The sequence below is a fragment of the Podarcis liolepis genome, assembly GCF_965112155.1.
Source record: "Podarcis liolepis genome assembly, contig: HAP1_SCAFFOLD_8, whole genome shotgun sequence".
NCBI lineage: Eukaryota > Metazoa > Chordata > Lepidosauria > Squamata > Lacertidae > Podarcis > Podarcis liolepis.
This window is the reverse complement of record NW_028148741.1, coordinates 4174821-4196892: the sequence shown is the minus strand read 5'-3', so window position 1 is coordinate 4196892 and position 22072 is coordinate 4174821.

The window sequence follows — 22072 nt, the reverse complement described above, 5'->3', positions numbered from 1 at the left end:
AAAATCTGACTTTTGGCAAATCACTCAAAAATGGTGCCAAAAGGTTGAAAATGCTCTCCTGAAAGGTTTGGCGATGGAAACAAAAGGCTTTTTATCACAGGACAAGAAATGAGCCCCCAAAAACTTAACCGGCAGAAAATATTTTTTTGAAAAAATCCCTAAGCCCCGGAGTCACAATTTCAGCAAAAATCTGACTTTTGGCAATTCACTCAGAATGGTGCCAAAAGGTTGAAAATGATCTCCTGAAAGGTTTGGCGATGGAAACAGAAGGCTTTTTATCACAGGACAAGAAATGAGCCCTCAAAAACTTAACCGGCAGAAAATATTTTTTTGAAAAAATCCCTAAGCCCCGGGGTCACAATTTCAGCAAAAATCTGACTTTTGGCAATTCACTCAGAAATGGTGCCAAAAGGTGGAAAATGATCTCCTGAAAGGTTTGGCACTCGAAACAGAATGCTCTCCTGAAAAGTTTGGCACCCGAAACAGAAGGCTTTTTATCACAGGACAAGAAATCAGCCCTCAAAAACTTAACCGGCAGAAAATATTTTTTTGAAAAAATCCCTAAGGTCACAACTTCAGCAAAAATCTGACTTTTGGCAATTCACTCAAAAATGGTGCCAAAAGGTTGAGAATGATCTCCTGAAAGGTCTGGCACTCGAAACAGAATGCTTTTTATCACAGGAGAAGAAATCAGCACTCAAAAACTTAACCGGCAGAAAATATTTTTTTGAAAAAATCCCTAAGCCCCGGGGTCACAATTTCTGCAAAAATCTGACTTTTGGCAATTCACTCAGAAATGGTGCCAAAAGTTTGAAAATGCTCTCCTGAAATGTTTGGCGATGGAAACAGAAGGCTTTTTATCACAGGACAAGAAATCAGCCCTCAAAAACTTAACCGGCAGAAAATATTTTTTTGAAAAAATCCCTAAGCCCCGGGGTCACAATTTCAGCAAAAATCTGACTTTTGGCAATTCACTCAAAAATGGTGCCAGAAGGTTGAAAATGATTTCCTGAAAGGTTTGGCACTCGAAACAGAATGCTCTCCTGAAAAGTTTGTCACTCAAAACAGAAGGCTTTTTATCACAGGACAAGAAATCAGCCCTCAAAAACTTAACCGGCAGAAAATATTTTTTTGAAAAAATCCCTAAGCCCCGGGGTCACAATTTCAGCAAAAATCTGACTTTTGGCAATTCACTCAGAAATGGTGCCAAAAGGTTGAAAATGCTCTCCTGAAAGTTTTGCACTCGAAACAGAAGGCTTTTTATCACAGGACAAGAAATCAGCCCTCAAAAACTTAACCGGCAGTACATATTTTTTTAAAAAAATCCCTAAGCCCCGGCGTCACAATTTCAGCAAAAATCTGACTTTTGGCAATTCACTCAGAAATGGTGCCAAAAGGTTGAAAATGCTCTCCTGAAAGTTTGGCACTCGATGCACAAGGCTTTTTATCACAGGACAAGAAATCAGCCCTCAAAAACTTAACCGGCAGAAAATATTTTTTTGAAAAAATCCCTAAGCCCCGGGGTCACAATTTCAGCAAAAATCTGACTTTTGGCAATTCACTCAGAAATGGTGCCAAAAGGTTGAAAATGATCTCCCGAAAGGTTTGGCACTCGAAACAAAAGGCTTTTTATCACAGGACAAGAAATGAGCCCTCAAAAACTTAACCGGCAGAAAATATTTTTTTGAAAAAATCCCTAAGCCCCGGAGTCACAATTTCAGCAAAAATCTGACTTTTGGCAATTCACTCAGAATGGTGCCAAAAGGTTGAAAATGATCTCCTGAAAGGTTTGGCGATGGAAACAGAAGGCTTTTTATCACAGGACAAGAAATGAGCCCTCAAAAACTTAACCGGCAGAAAATATTTTTTTGAAAAAATCCCTAAGCCCCGGGGTCACAATTTCAGCAAAAATCTGACTTTTGGCAATTCACTCAGAAATGGTGCCAAAAGGTGGAAAATGATCTCCTGAAAGGTTTGGCACTCGAAACAGAATGCTCTCCTGAAAAGTTTGGCACCCGAAACAGAAGGCTTTTTATCACAGGACAAGAAATCAGCCCTCAAAAACTTAACCGGCAGAAAATATTTTTTTGAAAAAATCCCTAAGCCCCGCGGTCACAACTTCAGCAAAAATCTGACTTTTGGCAATTCACTCAAAAATGGTGCCAAAAGGTTGAGAATGATCTCCTGAAAGGTCTGGCACTCGAAACAGAATGCTTTTTATCACAGGAGAAGAAATCAGCACTCAAAAACTTAACCGGCAGAAAATATTTTTTTGAAAAAATCCCTAAGCCCCGGGGTCACAATTTCTGCAAAAATCTGACTTTTGGCAATTCACTCAAAAATGGTGCCAGAAGGTTGAAAATGATTTCCTGAAAGGTTTGGCACTCGAAACAGAATGCTCTCCTGAAAAGTTTGTCACTCAAAACAGAAGGCTTTTTATCACAGGACAAGAAATCAGCCCTCAAAAACTTAACCGGCAGAAAATATTTTTTTGAAAAAATCCCTAAGCCCCGGGGTCACAATTTCAGCAAAAATCTGACTTTTGGCAATTCACTCAGAAATGGTGCCAAAAGGTTGAAAATGCTCTCCTGAAAGTTTTGCACTCGAAACAGAAGGCTTTTTATCACAGGACAAGAAATCAGCCCTCAAAAACTTAACCGGCAGTACATATTTTTTTAAAAAAATCCCTAAGACCCGGCGTCACAATTTCAGCAAAAATCTGACTTTTGGCAATTCACTCAGAAATGGTGCCAAAAGGTTGAAAATGCTCTCCTGAAAGTTTGGCACTCGATGCACAAGGCTTTTTATCACAGGACAAGAAATCAGCCCTCAAAAACTTAACCGGCAGAAAATATTTTTTTGAAAAAATCCCTAAGCCCCGGGGTCACAATTTCAGCAAAAATCTGACTTTTGGCAATTCACTCAGAAATGGTGCCAAAAGGTTGAAAATGATCTCCCGAAAGGTTTGGCACTCGAAACAGAAGGCTTTTTATCACAGGACAAGAAATCAGCCCTCAAAAACTTAACCGGCAGAAAATATTTTTTTGAAAAAATCCCTAAGCCCCGGGGTCACAATTTCAGCAAAAATCTGACTTTTGGCAATTCACTCAGAAATGGTGCCAAAAGGTTGAAAATGATCTCCCGAAAGGTTTGGCACTCGAAACAGAAGGCTTTTTATCACAGGACAAGAAATCAGCCCTCAAAAACTTAACCGGCAGAAAATATTTTTTTGAAAAAATCCCTAAGCCCCGGGGTCACAATTTCAGCAAAAATCTGACTTTTGGCAATTCACTCAGAAATGGTGCCAAAAGGTTGAAAATGATCTCCTGAAAGGTTTGGCACTCGAAACAGAATGCTCACCTGAAAAGTTTGGCACCCGAAACAGAAGGCTTTTTATCACAGGACAAGAAATCAGCCCTCAAAAACTTAACCGGCAGAAAATATTTTTTTGAAAAAATCCCTAAGCCCGGGGTCACAATTTGAGCAAAAATCTGACTTTTGGCAAATCACTCAAAAATGGTGCCAAAAGGTTGAAAATGCTCTCCTGAAAGGTTTGGCGATGGAAACAGAAGGCTTTTTATCACAGGACAAGAAATGAGCCCTCAAAAACTTAACCGGCAGAAAATATTTTTTTGAAAAAATCCCTAAGCCCCGCGGTCACAACTTCAGCAAAAATCTGACTTTTGGCAATTCACTCAAAAATGGTGCCAAAAGGTTGAGAATGATCTCCTGAAAGGTTTGGCACTCGAAACAGAATGCTTTTTATCACAGGAGAAGAAATCAGCCCTCAAAAAATTAACCGGCAGAAAATATTTTTTTGAAAAAATCCCTAAGCCCCGGGGTCACAATTTCTGCAAAAATCTGACTTTTGGCAATTCACTCAGAAATGGTGCCAAAAGTTTGAAAATGCTCTCCTGAAATGTTTGGCGATGGAAACAGAAGGCTTTTTATCACAGGACAAGAAATCAGCCCTCAAAAACTTAACCGGCAGAAAATATTTTTTTGAAAAAATCCCTAAGCCCCGGGGTCACAATTTCAGCAAAAATCTGACTTTTGGCAATTCACTCAAAAATGGTGCCAGAAGGTTGAAAATGATCTCCTGAAAGGTTTGGCACTCGAAACAGAATGCTCTCCTGAAAAGTTTGTCACTCGAAACAGACGGCTTTTTATCACAGGACAAGAAATCAGCCCTCAAAAACTTAACCGGCAGAAAATATTTTTTTGAAAAAATCCCTAAGCCCCGGGGTCACAATTTCAGCAAAAATCTGACTTTTGGCAATTCACTCAGAAATGGTGCCAAAAGGTTGAAAATGCTCTCCCGAAAGTTTTGCACTCGAAACAGAAGGCTTTTTATCACAGGACAAGAAATCAGCCCTCAAAAACTTAACCGGCAGTACATATTTTTTTAAAAAAATCCCTAAGCCCCGGGGTCACAATTTCAGCAAAAGTCTGACTTTTGGCAATTCACTCAGAAATGGTGCCAAAAGGTGGAAAATGCTCTCCTGAAAGTTTGGCACTCGATACAGAAGGCTTTTTATCACAGGACAAGAAATGAGCCCTCAAAAACTTAACCGGCAGAAAATATTTTTTTGAAAAAATCCCTAAGCCCCGGGGTCACAATTTCAGCAAAAATCTGACTTTTGGCAATTCACTCAGAAATGGTGCCAAAAGGTTGAAAATGATCTCCCGAAAGGTTTGGCACTCGAAACAGAAGGCTTTTTATCACAGGACAAGAAATCAGCCCTCAAAAACTTAACCGGCAGAAAATATTTTTTTGAAAAAATCCCTAAGCCCCGGGATCACAATTTCTGCAAAAATCTCACTTTTGGCAATTCACTCAGAAATGGTGCCAAAAGGTTGAAAATGCTCTCCTGAAAGGTTTGGCGATGGAAACAGAAGGCTTTTTATCACAGGACAAGAAATGAGCCCTCAAAAACTTAACCGGCAGAAAATATTTTTTTGAAAAAATCCCTAAGCCCCGGGGTCACAATTTTAGCAAAAATCTGACTTTTGGTAATTCACTCAGAATGGTGCCAAAAGGTTGAAAATGCTCTCCTGAAAGGTTTGGCGATGGAAACAGAAGGCTTTTTATCACAGTACAAGAAATGAGCCCTCAAAAACTTAACCGGCAGAAAATATTTTTTTGAAAAAAATCCCTAAGCCCCTAAGCCCCGGGGTCACAATTTAAGCAAAAATCTGACTTTTGGCAATTCACTCAGAAATGGTGCCAAAAGGTTGAAAATGATCTCCCGAAAGGTTTGGCACTCGAAACAGAAGGCTTTTTATCACAGGACAAGAAATCAGCCCTCAAAAACTTAACCGGCAGAAAATATTTTTTTGAAAAAATCCCTAAGCCCCGGGGTCACAATTTCAGCAAAAATCTGACTTTTGGCAATTCACTCAGAAATGGTGCCAAAATGTGGAAAATGCTCTCCTGAAAGGTTTGGCGATGGAAACAGAAGGCTTTTTATCACAGTACAAGAAATGAGCCCTCAAAAACTTAACCGGCAGAAAATATTTTTTTGAAAAAATCCCTAAGCCCCGGGGTCACAATTTCAGCAAAAATCTGACTTTTGGCAAATCACTCAAAAATGGTGCCAAAAGGTTGAAAATGCTCTCCTGAAAGGTTTGGCGATGGAAACAAAAGGCTTTTTATCACAGGACAAGAAATGAGCCCTCAAAAACTTAACCGGCAGAAAATATTTTTTTGAAAAAATCCCTAAGCCCCGGAGTCACAATTTCAGCAAAAATCTGACTTTTGGCAATTCACTCAGAATGGTGCCAAAAGGTTGAAAATGATCTCCTGAAAGGTTTGGCGATGGAAACAGAAGGCTTTTTATCACAGGACAAGAAATGAGCCCTCAAAAACTTAACCGGCAGAAAATATTTTTTTGAAAAAATCCCTAAGCCCCGGGGTCACAATTTCAGCAAAAATCTGACTTTTGGCAATTCACTCAGAAATGGTGCCAAAAGGTGGAAAATGATCTCCTGAAAGGTTTGGCACTCGAAACAGAATGCTCTCCTGAAAAGTTTGGCACCCGAAACAGAAGGCTTTTTATCACAGGACAAGAAATCAGCCCTCAAAAACTTAACCGGCAGAAAATATTTTTTTGAAAAAATCCCTAAGCCCCGCGGTCACAACTTCAGCAAAAATCTGACTTTTGGCAATTCACTCAAAAATGGTGCCAAAAGCTTGAGAATGATCTCCTGAAAGGTCTGGCACTCGAAACAGAATGCTTTTTATCACAGGAGAAGAAATCAGCACTCAAAAACTTAACCGGCAGAAAATATTTTTTTGAAAAAATCCCTAAGCCCCGGGGTCACAATTTCTGCAAAAATCTGACTTTTGGCAATTCACTCAGAAATGGTGCCAAAAGTTTGAAAATGCTCTCCTGAAATGTTTGGCGATGGAAACAGAAGGCTTTTTATCACAGGACAAGAAATCAGCCCTCAAAAACTTAACCGGCAGAAAATATTTTTTTGAAAAAATCCCTAAGCCCCGGGGTCACAATTTCAGCAAAAATCTGACTTTTGGCAATTCACTCAAAAATGGTGCCAGAAGGTTGAAAATGATCTCCTGAAAGGTTTGGCACTCGAAACAGAATGCTCTCCTGAAAAGTTTGTCACTCGAAACAGACGGCTTTTTATCACAGGACAAGAAATCAGCCCTCAAAAACTTAACCGGCAGAAAATATTTTTTTGAAAAAATCCCTAAGCCCCGGGGTCACAATTTCAGCAAAAATCTGACTTTTGGCAATTCACTCAGAAATGGTGCCAAAAGGTTGAAAATGCTCTCCTGAAAGGTTTGGCGATGGAAACAGAAGGCTTTTTATCACAGGACAAGAAATCAGCCCTCAAAAACTTAACCGGCAGTACATATTTTTTTAAAAAAATCCCTAAGCCCCGGGGTCACAATTTCAGCAAAAGTCTGACTTTTGGCAATTCACTCAGAAATGGTGCCAAAAGGTGGAAAATGCTCTCCTGAAAGTTTGGCACTCGATACAGAAGGCTTTTTATCACAGGACAAGAAATGAGCCCTCAAAAACTTAACCGGCAGAAAATATTTTTTTGAAAGAATCCCTAAGCCCCGGGGTCACAATTTCAGCAAAAATCTGACTTTTGGCAATTCACTCAGAAATGGTGCCAAAAGGTTGAAAATGATCTCCCGAAAGGTTTGGCACTCGAAACAGAAGGCTTTTTATCACAGGACAAGAAATCAGCCCTCAAAAACTTAACCGGCAGAAAATATTTTTTTGAAAAAATCCCTAAGCCCGGGGTCACAATTTGAGCAAAAATCTGACTTTTGGCAAATCACTCAAAAATGGTGCCAAAAGGTTGAAAATGCTCTCCTGAAAGGTTTGGCGATGGAAACAGAAGGCTTTTTATCACAGGACAAGAAATGAGCCCTCAAAAACTTAACCGGCAGAAAATATTTTTTTGAAAAAATCCCTAAGCCCCGCGGTCACAACTTCAGCAAAAATCTGACTTTTGGCAATTCACTCAAAAATGGTGCCAAAAGGTTGAGAATGATCTCCTGAAAGGTTTGGCACTCGAAACAGAATGCTTTTTATCACAGGAGAAGAAATCAGCCCTCAAAAAATTAACCGGCAGAAAATATTTTTTTGAAAAAATCCCTAAGCCCCGGGGTCACAATTTCTGCAAAAATCTGACTTTTGGCAATTCACTCAGAAATGGTGCCAAAAGTTTGAAAATGCTCTCCTGAAATGTTTGGCGATGGAAACAGAAGGCTTTTTATCACAGGACAAGAAATCAGCCCTCAAAAACTTAACCGGCAGAAAATATTTTTTTGAAAAAATCCCTAAGCCCCGGGGTCACAATTTCAGCAAAAATCTGACTTTTGGCAATTCACTCAAAAATGGTGCCAGAAGGTTGAAAATGATCTCCTGAAAGGTTTGGCACTCGAAACAGAATGCTCTCCTGAAAAGTTTGTCACTCGAAACAGACGGCTTTTTATCACAGGACAAGAAATCAGCCCTCAAAAACTTAACCGGCAGAAAATATTTTTTTGAAAAAATCCCTAAGCCCCGGGGTCACAATTTCAGCAAAAATCTGACTTTTGGCAATTCACTCAGAAATGGTGCCAAAAGGTTGAAAATGCTCTCCCGAAAGTTTTGCACTCGAAACAGAAGGCTTTTTATCACAGGACAAGAAATCAGCCCTCAAAAACTTAACCGGCAGTACATATTTTTTTAAAAAAATCCCTAAGCCCCGGGGTCACAATTTCAGCAAAAGTCTGACTTTTGGCAATTCACTCAGAAATGGTGCCAAAAGGTGGAAAATGCTCTCCTGAAAGTTTGGCACTCGATACAGAAGGCTTTTTATCACAGGACAAGAAATGAGCCCTCAAAAACTTAACCGGCAGAAAATATTTTTTTGAAAAAATCCCTAAGCCCCGGGGTCACAATTTCAGCAAAAATCTGACTTTTGGCAATTCACTCAGAAATGGTGCCAAAAGGTTGAAAATGATCTCCCGAAAGGTTTGGCACTCGAAACAGAAGGCTTTTTATCACAGGACAAGAAATCAGCCCTCAAAAACTTAACCGGCAGAAAATATTTTTTTGAAAAAATCCCTAAGCCCCGGGATCACAATTTCTGCAAAAATCTCACTTTTGGCAATTCACTCAGAAATGGTGCCAAAAGGTTGAAAATGCTCTCCTGAAAGGTTTGGCGATGGAAACAGAAGGCTTTTTATCACAGGACAAGAAATGAGCCCTCAAAAACTTAACCGGCAGAAAATATTTTTTTGAAAAAATCCCTAAGCCCCGGGGTCACAATTTTAGCAAAAATCTGACTTTTGGTAATTCACTCAGAATGGTGCCAAAAGGTTGAAAATGCTCTCCTGAAAGGTTTGGCGATGGAAACAGAAGGCTTTTTATCACAGTACAAGAAATGAGCCCTCAAAAACTTAACCGGCAGAAAATATTTTTTTGAAAAAAATCCCTAAGCCCCTAAGCCCCGGGGTCACAATTTAAGCAAAAATCTGACTTTTGGCAATTCACTCAGAAATGGTGCCAAAAGGTTGAAAATGATCTCCCGAAAGGTTTGGCACTCGAAACAGAAGGCTTTTTATCACAGGACAAGAAATCAGCCCTCAAAAACTTAACCGGCAGAAAATATTTTTTTGAAAAAATCCCTAAGCCCCGGGGTCACAATTTCAGCAAAAATCTGACTTTTGGCAATTCACTCAGAAATGGTGCCAAAATGTGGAAAATGCTCTCCTGAAAGGTTTGGCGATGGAAACAGAAGGCTTTTTATCACAGTACAAGAAATGAGCCCTCAAAAACTTAACCGGCAGAAAATATTTTTTTGAAAAAATCCCTAAGCCCCGGGGTCACAATTTCAGCAAAAATCTGACTTTTGGCAAATCACTCAAAAATGGTGCCAAAAGGTTGAAAATGCTCTCCTGAAAGGTTTGGCGATGGAAACAAAAGGCTTTTTATCACAGGACAAGAAATGAGCCCTCAAAAACTTAACCGGCAGAAAATATTTTTTTGAAAAAATCCCTAAGCCCCGGAGTCACAATTTCAGCAAAAATCTGACTTTTGGCAATTCACTCAGAATGGTGCCAAAAGGTTGAAAATGATCTCCTGAAAGGTTTGGCGATGGAAACAGAAGGCTTTTTATCACAGGACAAGAAATGAGCCCTCAAAAACTTAACCGGCAGAAAATATTTTTTTGAAAAAATCCCTAAGCCCCGGGGTCACAATTTCAGCAAAAATCTGACTTTTGGCAATTCACTCAGAAATGGTGCCAAAAGGTGGAAAATGATCTCCTGAAAGGTTTGGCACTCGAAACAGAATGCTCTCCTGAAAAGTTTGGCACCCGAAACAGAAGGCTTTTTATCACAGGACAAGAAATCAGCCCTCAAAAACTTAACCGGCAGAAAATATTTTTTTGAAAAAATCCCTAAGCCCCGCGGTCACAACTTCAGCAAAAATCTGACTTTTGGCAATTCACTCAAAAATGGTGCCAAAAGCTTGAGAATGATCTCCTGAAAGGTCTGGCACTCGAAACAGAATGCTTTTTATCACAGGAGAAGAAATCAGCACTCAAAAACTTAACCGGCAGAAAATATTTTTTTGAAAAAATCCCTAAGCCCCGGGGTCACAATTTCTGCAAAAATCTGACTTTTGGCAATTCACTCAGAAATGGTGCCAAAAGTTTGAAAATGCTCTCCTGAAATGTTTGGCGATGGAAACAGAAGGCTTTTTATCACAGGACAAGAAATCAGCCCTCAAAAACTTAACCGGCAGAAAATATTTTTTTGAAAAAATCCCTAAGCCCCGGGGTCACAATTTCAGCAAAAATCTGACTTTTGGCAATTCACTCAAAAATGGTGCCAGAAGGTTGAAAATGATCTCCTGAAAGGTTTGGCACTCGAAACAGAATGCTCTCCTGAAAAGTTTGTCACTCGAAACAGACGGCTTTTTATCACAGGACAAGAAATCAGCCCTCAAAAACTTAACCGGCAGAAAATATTTTTTTGAAAAAATCCCTAAGCCCCGGGGTCACAATTTCAGCAAAAATCTGACTTTTGGCAATTCACTCAGAAATGGTGCCAAAAGGTTGAAAATGCTCTCCTGAAAGGTTTGGCGATGGAAACAGAAGGCTTTTTATCACAGGACAAGAAATCAGCCCTCAAAAACTTAACCGGCAGTACATATTTTTTTAAAAAAATCCCTAAGCCCCGGGGTCACAATTTCAGCAAAAGTCTGACTTTTGGCAATTCACTCAGAAATGGTGCCAAAAGGTGGAAAATGCTCTCCTGAAAGTTTGGCACTCGATACAGAAGGCTTTTTATCACAGGACAAGAAATGAGCCCTCAAAAACTTAACCGGCAGAAAATATTTTTTTGAAAGAATCCCTAAGCCCCGGGGTCACAATTTCAGCAAAAATCTGACTTTTGGCAATTCACTCAGAAATGGTGCCAAAAGGTTGAAAATGATCTCCCGAAAGGTTTGGCACTCGAAACAGAAGGCTTTTTATCACAGGACAAGAAATCAGCCCTCAAAAACTTAACCGGCAGAAAATATTTTTTTGAAAAAATCCCTAAGCCCCGGGGTCACAATTTCAGCAAAAATCTGACTTTTGGCAATTCACTCAGAAATGGTGCCAAAAGGTTGAAAATGCTCTCCTGAAAGGTTTGGCGATGGAAACAGAAGGCTTTTTATCACAGTACAAGAAATGAGCCCTCAAAAACTTAACCGGCAGAAAATATTTTTTTGAAAAAATCCATAAGCCCCGGGGTCACAATTTCTGCAAAAATCTGACTTTTGGCAATTCACTCAGAAATGGTGCCAAAAGGTTGAAAATGCTCTCCTGAAAGGTTTGGCGATGGAAACAGAAGGCTTTTTATCACAGGACAAGAAATGAGCCCTCAAAAACTTAACCGGCAGAAAATATTTTTTTGAAAAAATCCCTAAGCCCCGGGGTCACAATTTTAGCAAAAATCTGACTTTTGGTAATTCACTCAGAATGGTGCCAAAAGGTTGAAAATGCTCTCCTGAAAGGTTTGGCGATGGAAACAGAAGGCTTTTTATCACAGTACAAGAAATGAGCCCTCAAAAACTTAACCGGCAGAAAATATTTTTTTGAAAAAAATCCCTAAGCCCCTAAGCCCCGGGGTCACAATTTCAGCAAAAATCTGACTTTTGGCAATTCACTCAGAAATGGTGCCAAAAGGTTGAAAATGATCTCCCGAAAGGTTTGGCACTCGAAACAGAAGGCTTTTTATCACAGGACAAGAAATCAGCCCTCAAAAACTTAACCGGCAGAAAATATTTTTTTGAAAAAATCCCTAAGCCCCGGGGTCACAATTTCAGCAAAAATCTGACTTTTGGCAATTCACTCAGAAATGGTGCCAAAAGGTTGAAAATGATCTCCCGAAAGGTTTGGCACTCGAAACAGAAGGCTTTTTATCACAGGACAAGAAATGAGCCCTCAAAAACTTAACCGGCAGAAAATATTTTTTTGAAAAAATCCCTAAGCCCCGGGGTCACAATTTCAGCAAAAATCTGACTTTTGGCAAATCACTCAAAAATGGTGCCAAAAGGTTGAAAATGCTCTCCTGAAAGGTTTGGCGATGGAAACAAAAGGCTTTTTATCACAGGACAAGAAATGAGCCCCCAAAAACTTAACCGGCAGAAAATATTTTTTTGAAAAAATCCCTAAGCCCCGGAGTCACAATTTCAGCAAAAATCTGACTTTTGGCAATTCACTCAGAATGGTGCCAAAAGGTTGAAAATGATCTCCTGAAAGGTTTGGCGATGGAAACAGAAGGCTTTTTATCACAGGACAAGAAATGAGCCCTCAAAAACTTAACCGGCAGAAAATATTTTTTTGAAAAAATCCCTAAGCCCCGGGGTCACAATTTCAGCAAAAATCTGACTTTTGGCAATTCACTCAGAAATGGTGCCAAAAGGTGGAAAATGATCTCCTGAAAGGTTTGGCACTCGAAACAGAATGCTCTCCTGAAAAGTTTGGCACCCGAAACAGAAGGCTTTTTATCACAGGACAAGAAATCAGCCCTCAAAAACTTAACCGGCAGAAAATATTTTTTTGAAAAAATCCCTAAGGTCACAACTTCAGCAAAAATCTGACTTTTGGCAATTCACTCAAAAATGGTGCCAAAAGGTTGAGAATGATCTCCTGAAAGGTCTGGCACTCGAAACAGAATGCTTTTTATCACAGGAGAAGAAATCAGCACTCAAAAACTTAACCGGCAGAAAATATTTTTTTGAAAAAATCCCTAAGCCCCGGGGTCACAATTTCTGCAAAAATCTGACTTTTGGCAATTCACTCAGAAATGGTGCCAAAAGTTTGAAAATGCTCTCCTGAAATGTTTGGCGATGGAAACAGAAGGCTTTTTATCACAGGACAAGAAATCAGCCCTCAAAAACTTAACCGGCAGAAAATATTTTTTTGAAAAAATCCCTAAGCCCCGGGGTCACAATTTCAGCAAAAATCTGACTTTTGGCAATTCACTCAAAAATGGTGCCAGAAGGTTGAAAATGATTTCCTGAAAGGTTTGGCACTCGAAACAGAATGCTCTCCTGAAAAGTTTGTCACTCAAAACAGAAGGCTTTTTATCACAGGACAAGAAATCAGCCCTCAAAAACTTAACCGGCAGAAAATATTTTTTTGAAAAAATCCCTAAGCCCCGGGGTCACAATTTCAGCAAAAATCTGACTTTTGGCAATTCACTCAGAAATGGTGCCAAAAGGTTGAAAATGCTCTCCTGAAAGTTTTGCACTCGAAACAGAAGGCTTTTTATCACAGGACAAGAAATCAGCCCTCAAAAACTTAACCGGCAGTACATATTTTTTTAAAAAAATCCCTAAGCCCCGGCGTCACAATTTCAGCAAAAATCTGACTTTTGGCAATTCACTCAGAAATGGTGCCAAAAGGTTGAAAATGCTCTCCTGAAAGTTTGGCACTCGATGCACAAGGCTTTTTATCACAGGACAAGAAATCAGCCCTCAAAAACTTAACCGGCAGAAAATATTTTTTTGAAAAAATCCCTAAGCCCCGGGGTCACAATTTCAGCAAAAATCTGACTTTTGGCAATTCACTCAGAAATGGTGCCAAAAGGTTGAAAATGATCTCCCGAAAGGTTTGGCACTCGAAACAAAAGGCTTTTTATCACAGGACAAGAAATGAGCCCTCAAAAACTTAACCGGCAGAAAATATTTTTTTGAAAAAATCCCTAAGCCCCGGAGTCACAATTTCAGCAAAAATCTGACTTTTGGCAATTCACTCAGAATGGTGCCAAAAGGTTGAAAATGATCTCCTGAAAGGTTTGGCGATGGAAACAGAAGGCTTTTTATCACAGGACAAGAAATGAGCCCTCAAAAACTTAACCGGCAGAAAATATTTTTTTGAAAAAATCCCTAAGCCCCGGGGTCACAATTTCAGCAAAAATCTGACTTTTGGCAATTCACTCAGAAATGGTGCCAAAAGGTGGAAAATGATCTCCTGAAAGGTTTGGCACTCGAAACAGAATGCTCTCCTGAAAAGTTTGGCACCCGAAACAGAAGGCTTTTTATCACAGGACAAGAAATCAGCCCTCAAAAACTTAACCGGCAGAAAATATTTTTTTGAAAAAATCCCTAAGCCCCGCGGTCACAACTTCAGCAAAAATCTGACTTTTGGCAATTCACTCAAAAATGGTGCCAAAAGGTTGAGAATGATCTCCTGAAAGGTCTGGCACTCGAAACAGAATGCTTTTTATCACAGGAGAAGAAATCAGCACTCAAAAACTTAACCGGCAGAAAATATTTTTTTGAAAAAATCCCTAAGCCCCGGGGTCACAATTTCTGCAAAAATCTGACTTTTGGCAATTCACTCAAAAATGGTGCCAGAAGGTTGAAAATGATTTCCTGAAAGGTTTGGCACTCGAAACAGAATGCTCTCCTGAAAAGTTTGTCACTCAAAACAGAAGGCTTTTTATCACAGGACAAGAAATCAGCCCTCAAAAACTTAACCGGCAGAAAATATTTTTTTGAAAAAATCCCTAAGCCCCGGGGTCACAATTTCAGCAAAAATCTGACTTTTGGCAATTCACTCAGAAATGGTGCCAAAAGGTTGAAAATGCTCTCCTGAAAGTTTTGCACTCGAAACAGAAGGCTTTTTATCACAGGACAAGAAATCAGCCCTCAAAAACTTAACCGGCAGTACATATTTTTTTAAAAAAATCCCTAAGACCCGGCGTCACAATTTCAGCAAAAATCTGACTTTTGGCAATTCACTCAGAAATGGTGCCAAAAGGTTGAAAATGCTCTCCTGAAAGTTTGGCACTCGATGCACAAGGCTTTTTATCACAGGACAAGAAATCAGCCCTCAAAAACTTAACCGGCAGAAAATATTTTTTTGAAAAAATCCCTAAGCCCCGGGGTCACAATTTCAGCAAAAATCTGACTTTTGGCAATTCACTCAGAAATGGTGCCAAAAGGTTGAAAATGATCTCCCGAAAGGTTTGGCACTCGAAACAGAAGGCTTTTTATCACAGGACAAGAAATCAGCCCTCAAAAACTTAACCGGCAGAAAATATTTTTTTGAAAAAATCCCTAAGCCCCGGGGTCACAATTTCAGCAAAAATCTGACTTTTGGCAATTCACTCAGAAATGGTGCCAAAAGGTTGAAAATGATCTCCCGAAAGGTTTGGCACTCGAAACAGAAGGCTTTTTATCACAGGACAAGAAATCAGCCCTCAAAAACTTAACCGGCAGAAAATATTTTTTTGAAAAAATCCCTAAGCCCCGGGGTCACAATTTCAGCAAAAATCTGACTTTTGGCAATTCACTCAGAAATGGTGCCAAAAGGTTGAAAATGATCTCCTGAAAGGTTTGGCACTCGAAACAGAATGCTCACCTGAAAAGTTTGGCACCCGAAACAGAAGGCTTTTTATCACAGGACAAGAAATCAGCCCTCAAAAACTTAACCGGCAGAAAATATTTTTTTGAAAAAATCCCTAAGCCCGGGGTCACAATTTGAGCAAAAATCTGACTTTTGGCAAATCACTCAAAAATGGTGCCAAAAGGTTGAAAATGCTCTCCTGAAAGGTTTGGCGATGGAAACAGAAGGCTTTTTATCACAGGACAAGAAATGAGCCCTCAAAAACTTAACCGGCAGAAAATATTTTTTTGAAAAAATCCCTAAGCCCCGCGGTCACAACTTCAGCAAAAATCTGACTTTTGGCAATTCACTCAAAAATGGTGCCAAAAGGTTGAGAATGATCTCCTGAAAGGTTTGGCACTCGAAACAGAATGCTTTTTATCACAGGAGAAGAAATCAGCCCTCAAAAAATTAACCGGCAGAAAATATTTTTTTGAAAAAATCCCTAAGCCCCGGGGTCACAATTTCTGCAAAAATCTGACTTTTGGCAATTCACTCAGAAATGGTGCCAAAAGTTTGAAAATGCTCTCCTGAAATGTTTGGCGATGGAAACAGAAGGCTTTTTATCACAGGACAAGAAATCAGCCCTCAAAAACTTAACCGGCAGAAAATATTTTTTTGAAAAAATCCCTAAGCCCCGGGGTCACAATTTCAGCAAAAATCTGACTTTTGGCAATTCACTCAAAAATGGTGCCAGAAGGTTGAAAATGATCTCCTGAAAGGTTTGGCACTCGAAACAGAATGCTCTCCTGAAAAGTTTGTCACTCGAAACAGACGGCTTTTTATCACAGGACAAGAAATCAGCCCTCAAAAACTTAACCGGCAGAAAATATTTTTTTGAAAAAATCCCTAAGCCCCGGGGTCACAATTTCAGCAAAAATCTGACTTTTGGCAATTCACTCAGAAATGGTGCCAAAAGGTTGAAAATGCTCTCCCGAAAGTTTTGCACTCGAAACAGAAGGCTTTTTATCACAGGACAAGAAATCAGCCCTCAAAAACTTAACCGGCAGTACATATTTTTTTAAAAAAATCCCTAAGCCCCGGGGTCACAATTTCAGCAAAAGTCTGACTTTTGGCAATTCACTCAGAAATGGTGCCAAAAGGTGGAAAATGCTCTCCTGAAAGTTTGGCACTCGATACAGAAGGCTTTTTATCACAGGACAAGAAATGAGCCCTCAAAAACTTAACCGGCAGAAAATATTTTTTTGAAAAAATCCCTAAGCCCCGGGGTCACAATTTCAGCAAAAATCTGACTTTTGGCAATTCACTCAGAAATGGTGCCAAAAGGTTGAAAATGATCTCCCGAAAGGTTTGGCACTCGAAACAGAAGGCTTTTTATCACAGGACAAGAAATCAGCCCTCAAAAACTTAACCGGCAGAAAATATTTTTTTGAAAAAATCCCTAAGCCCCGGGATCACAATTTCTGCAAAAATCTCACTTTTGGCAATTCACTCAGAAATGGTGCCAAAAGGTTGAAAATGCTCTCCTGAAAGGTTTGGCGATGGAAACAGAAGGCTTTTTATCACAGGACAAGAAATGAGCCCTCAAAAACTTAACCGGCAGAAAATATTTTTTTGAAAAAATCCCTAAGCCCCGGGGTCACAATTTTAGCAAAAATCTGACTTTTGGTAATTCACTCAGAATGGTGCCAAAAGGTTGAAAATGCTCTCCTGAAAGGTTTGGCGATGGAAACAGAAGGCTTTTTATCACAGTACAAGAAATGAGCCCTCAAAAACTTAACCGGCAGAAAATATTTTTTTGAAAAAAATCCCTAAGCCCCTAAGCCCCGGGGTCACAATTTAAGCAAAAATCTGACTTTTGGCAATTCACTCAGAAATGGTGCCAAAAGGTTGAAAATGATCTCCCGAAAGGTTTGGCACTCGAAACAGAAGGCTTTTTATCACAGGACAAGAAATCAGCCCTCAAAAACTTAACCGGCAGAAAATATTTTTTTGAAAAAATCCCTAAGCCCCGGGGTCACAATTTCAGCAAAAATCTGACTTTTGGCAATTCACTCAGAAATGGTGCCAAAATGTGGAAAATGCTCTCCTGAAAGGTTTGGCGATGGAAACAGAAGGCTTTTTATCACAGTACAAGAAATGAGCCCTCAAAAACTTAACCGGCAGAAAATATTTTTTTGAAAAAATCCCTAAGCCCCGGGGTCACAATTTCAGCAAAAATCTGACTTTTGGCAAATCACTCAAAAATGGTGCCAAAAGGTTGAAAATGCTCTCCTGAAAGGTTTGGCGATGGAAACAAAAGGCTTTTTATCACAGGACAAGAAATGAGCCCTCAAAAACTTAACCGGCAGAAAATATTTTTTTGAAAAAATCCCTAAGCCCCGGAGTCACAATTTCAGCAAAAATCTGACTTTTGGCAATTCACTCAGAATGGTGCCAAAAGGTTGAAAATGATCTCCTGAAAGGTTTGGCGATGGAAACAGAAGGCTTTTTATCACAGGACAAGAAATGAGCCCTCAAAAACTTAACCGGCAGAAAATATTTTTTTGAAAAAATCCCTAAGCCCCGGGGTCACAATTTCAGCAAAAATCTGACTTTTGGCAATTCACTCAGAAATGGTGCCAAAAGGTGGAAAATGATCTCCTGAAAGGTTTGGCACTCGAAACAGAATGCTCTCCTGAAAAGTTTGGCACCCGAAACAGAAGGCTTTTTATCACAGGACAAGAAATCAGCCCTCAAAAACTTAACCGGCAGAAAATATTTTTTTGAAAAAATCCCTAAGCCCCGCGGTCACAACTTCAGCAAAAATCTGACTTTTGGCAATTCACTCAAAAATGGTGCCAAAAGCTTGAGAATGATCTCCTGAAAGGTCTGGCACTCGAAACAGAATGCTTTTTATCACAGGAGAAGAAATCAGCACTCAAAAACTTAACCGGCAGAAAATATTTTTTTGAAAAAATCCCTAAGCCCCGGGGTCACAATTTCTGCAAAAATCTGACTTTTGGCAATTCACTCAGAAATGGTGCCAAAAGTTTGAAAATGCTCTCCTGAAATGTTTGGCGATGGAAACAGAAGGCTTTTTATCACAGGACAAGAAATCAGCCCTCAAAAACTTAACCGGCAGAAAATATTTTTTTGAAAAAATCCCTAAGCCCCGGGGTCACAATTTCAGCAAAAATCTGACTTTTGGCAATTCACTCAGAAATGGTGCCAAAAGGTTGAAAATGATCTCCCGAAAGGTTTGGCACTCGAAACAGAAGGCTTTTTATCACAGGACAAGAAATCAGCCCTCAAAAACTTAACCGGCAGAAAATATTTTTTTGAAAAAATCCCTAAGCCCCGGGGTCACAATTTCAGCAAAAATCTGACTTTTGGCAATTCACTCAGAAATGGTGCCAAAAGGTGGAAAATGCTCTCCTGAAAGGTTTGGCGATGGAAACAGAAGGCTTTTTATCACAGTACAAGAAATGAGCCCTCAAAAACTTAACCGGCAGTACATATTTTTTAAAAAAAATCCCTAAGCCCCGGGGTCACAATTTCAGCAAAAGTCTGACTTTTGGCAATTCACTCAGAAATGGTGCCAAAAGGTGGAAAATGCTCTCCTGAAAGGTTTGGCGATGGAAACAGAAGGCTTTTTATCACAGGACAAGAAATCAGCCCTCAAAAACTTAACCGGCAGTACATATTTTTTTAAAAAAATCCCTAAGCCCCGGGGTCACAATTTCAGCAAAAGTCTGACTTTTGGCAATTCACTCAGAAATGGTGCCAAAAGGTGGAAAATGATCTCCTGAAAGTTTGGCACTCGATACAGAAGGCTTTTTATCACAGGACAAGAAATGAGCCCTCAAAAACTTAACCGGCAGAAAATATTTTTTTGAAAAAATCCCTAAGCCCCGGGGTCACAATTTCAGCAAAAATCTGACTTTTGGCAATTCACTCAGAAATGGTGCCAAAAGGTTGAAAATGATCTCCCGAAAGGTTTGGCACTCGAAACAGAAGGCTTTTTATCACAGGACAAGAAATCAGCCCTCAAAAACTTAACCGGCAGAAAATATTTTTTTGAAAAAATCCCTAAGCCCCGGGGTCACAATTTCAGCAAAAATCTGACTTTTGGCAATTCACTCAGAAATGGTGCCAAAAGGTTGAAAATGCTCTCCTGAAAGGTTTGGCGATGGAAACAGAAGGCTTTTTATCACAGTACAAGAAATGAGCCCTCAAAAACTTAACCGGCAGAAAATATTTTTTTGAAAAAATCCATAAGCCCCGGGATCACAATTTCTGCAAAAATCTGACTTTTGGCAATTCACTCAGAAATGGTGCCAAAAGGTTGAAAATGCTCTCCTGAAAGGTTTGGCGATGGAAACAGAAGGCTTTTTATCACAGGACAAGAAATGAGCCCTCAAAAACTTAACCGGCAGAAAATATTTTTTTGAAAAAATCCCTAAGCCCCGGGGTCACAATTTTAGCAAAAATCTGACTTTTGGTAATTCACTCAGAATGGTGCCAAAAGGTTGAAAATGCTCTCCTGAAAGGTTTGGCGATGGAAACAGAAGGCTTTTTATCACAGTACAAGAAATGAGCCCTCAAAAACTTAACCGGCAGAAAATATTTTTTTGAAAAAAATCCCTAAGCCCCTAAGCCCCGGGGTCACAATTTAAGCAAAAATCTGACTTTTGGCAATTCACTCAGAAATGGTGCCAAAAGGTTGAAAATGATCTCCCGAAAGGTTTGGCACTCGAAACAGAAGGCTTTTTATCACAGGACAAGAAATCAGCCCTCAAAAACTTAACCGGCAGAAAATATTTTTTTGAAAAAATCCCTAAGCCCCGGGGTCACAATTTCAGCAAAAATCTGACTTTTGGCAATTCACTCAGAAATGGTGCCAAAAGGTGGAAAATGCTCTCCTGAAAGGTTTGGCGATGGAAACAGAAGGCTTTTTATCACAGTACAAGAAATGAGCCCTCAAAAACTTAACCGGCAGAAAATATTTTTTTGAAAAAATCCCTAAGCCCCGGGGTCACAATTTCAGCAAAAATCTGACTTTTGGCAAATCACTCAAAAATGGTGCCAAAAGGTTGAAAATGCTCTTCTGAAAGGTTTGGCGATGGAAACAAAAGGCTTTTTATCACAGGACAAGAAATGAGCCCTCAAAAACTTAACCGGCAGAAAATATTTTTTTGAAAAAATCCCTAAGCCCCGGAGTCACAATTTCAGCAAAAATCTGACTTTTGGCAATTCACTCAGAATGGTGCCAAAAGGTTGAAAATGATCTCCTGAAAGGTTTGGCGATGGAAACAGAAGGCTTTTTATCACAGGACAAGAAATGAGCCCTCAAAAACTTAACCGGCAGAAAATATTTTTTTGAAAAAATCCCTAAGCCCCGGGGTCACAATTTCAGCAAAAATCTGACTTTTGGCAATTCACTCAGAAATGGTGCCAAAAGGTGGAAAATGATCTCCTGAAAGGTTTGGCACTCGAAACAGAATGCTCTCCTGAAAAGTTTGGCACCCGAAACAGAAGGCTTTTTATCACAGGACAAGAAATCAGCCCTCAAAAACTTAACCGGCAGAAAATATTTTTTTGAAAAAATCCCTAAGCCCCGCGGTCACAACTTCAGCAAAAATCTGACTTTTGGCAATTCACTCAAAAATGGTGCCAAAAGCTTGAGAATGATCTCCTGAAAGGTCTGGCACTCGAAACAGAATGCTTTTTATCACAGGAGAAGAAATCAGCACTCAAAAACTTAACCGGCAGAAAATATTTTTTTGAAAAAATCCCTAAGCCCCGGGGTCACAATTTCTGCAAAAATCTGACTTTTGGCAATTCACTCAGAAATGGTGCCAAAAGTTTGAAAATGCTCTCCTGAAATGTTTGGCGATGGAAACAGAAGGCTTTTTATCACAGGACAAGAAATCAGCCCTCAAAAACTTAACCGGCAGAAAATATTTTTTTGAAAAAATCCCTAAGCCCCGGGGTCACAATTTCAGCAAAAATCTGACTTTTGGCAATTCACTCAAAAATGGTGCCAGAAGGTTGAAAATGATTTCCTGAAAGGTTTGGCACTCGAAACAGAATGCTCTCCTGAAAAGTTTGTCACTCAAAACAGAAGGCTTTTTATCACAGGACAAGAAATCAGCCCTCAAAAACTTAACCGGCAGAAAATATTTTTTTGAAAAAATCCCTAAGCCCCGGGGTCACAATTTCAGCAAAAATCTGACTTTTGGCAATTCACTCAGAAATGGTGCCAAAAGGTTGAAAATGCTCTCCTGAAAGTTTTGCACTCGAAACAGAAGGCTTTTTATCACAGGACAAGAAATCAGCCCTCAAAAACTTAACCGGCAGTACATATTTTTTTAAAAAAATCCCTAAGCCCCGGCGTCACAATTTCAGCAAAAATCTGACTTTTGGCAATTCACTCAGAAATGGTGCCAAAAGGTTGAAAATGCTCTCCTGAAAGTTTGGCACTCGATGCACAAGGCTTTTTATCACAGGACAAGAAATCAGCCCTCAAAAACTTAACCGGCAGAAAATATTTTTTTGAAAAAATCCCTAAGCCCCGGGGTCACAATTTCAGCAAAAATCTGACTTTTGGCAATTCACTCAGAAATGGTGCCAAAAGGTTGAAAATGATCTCCCGAAAGGTTTGGCACTCGAAACAAAAGGCTTTTTATCACAGGACAAGAAATGAGCCCTCAAA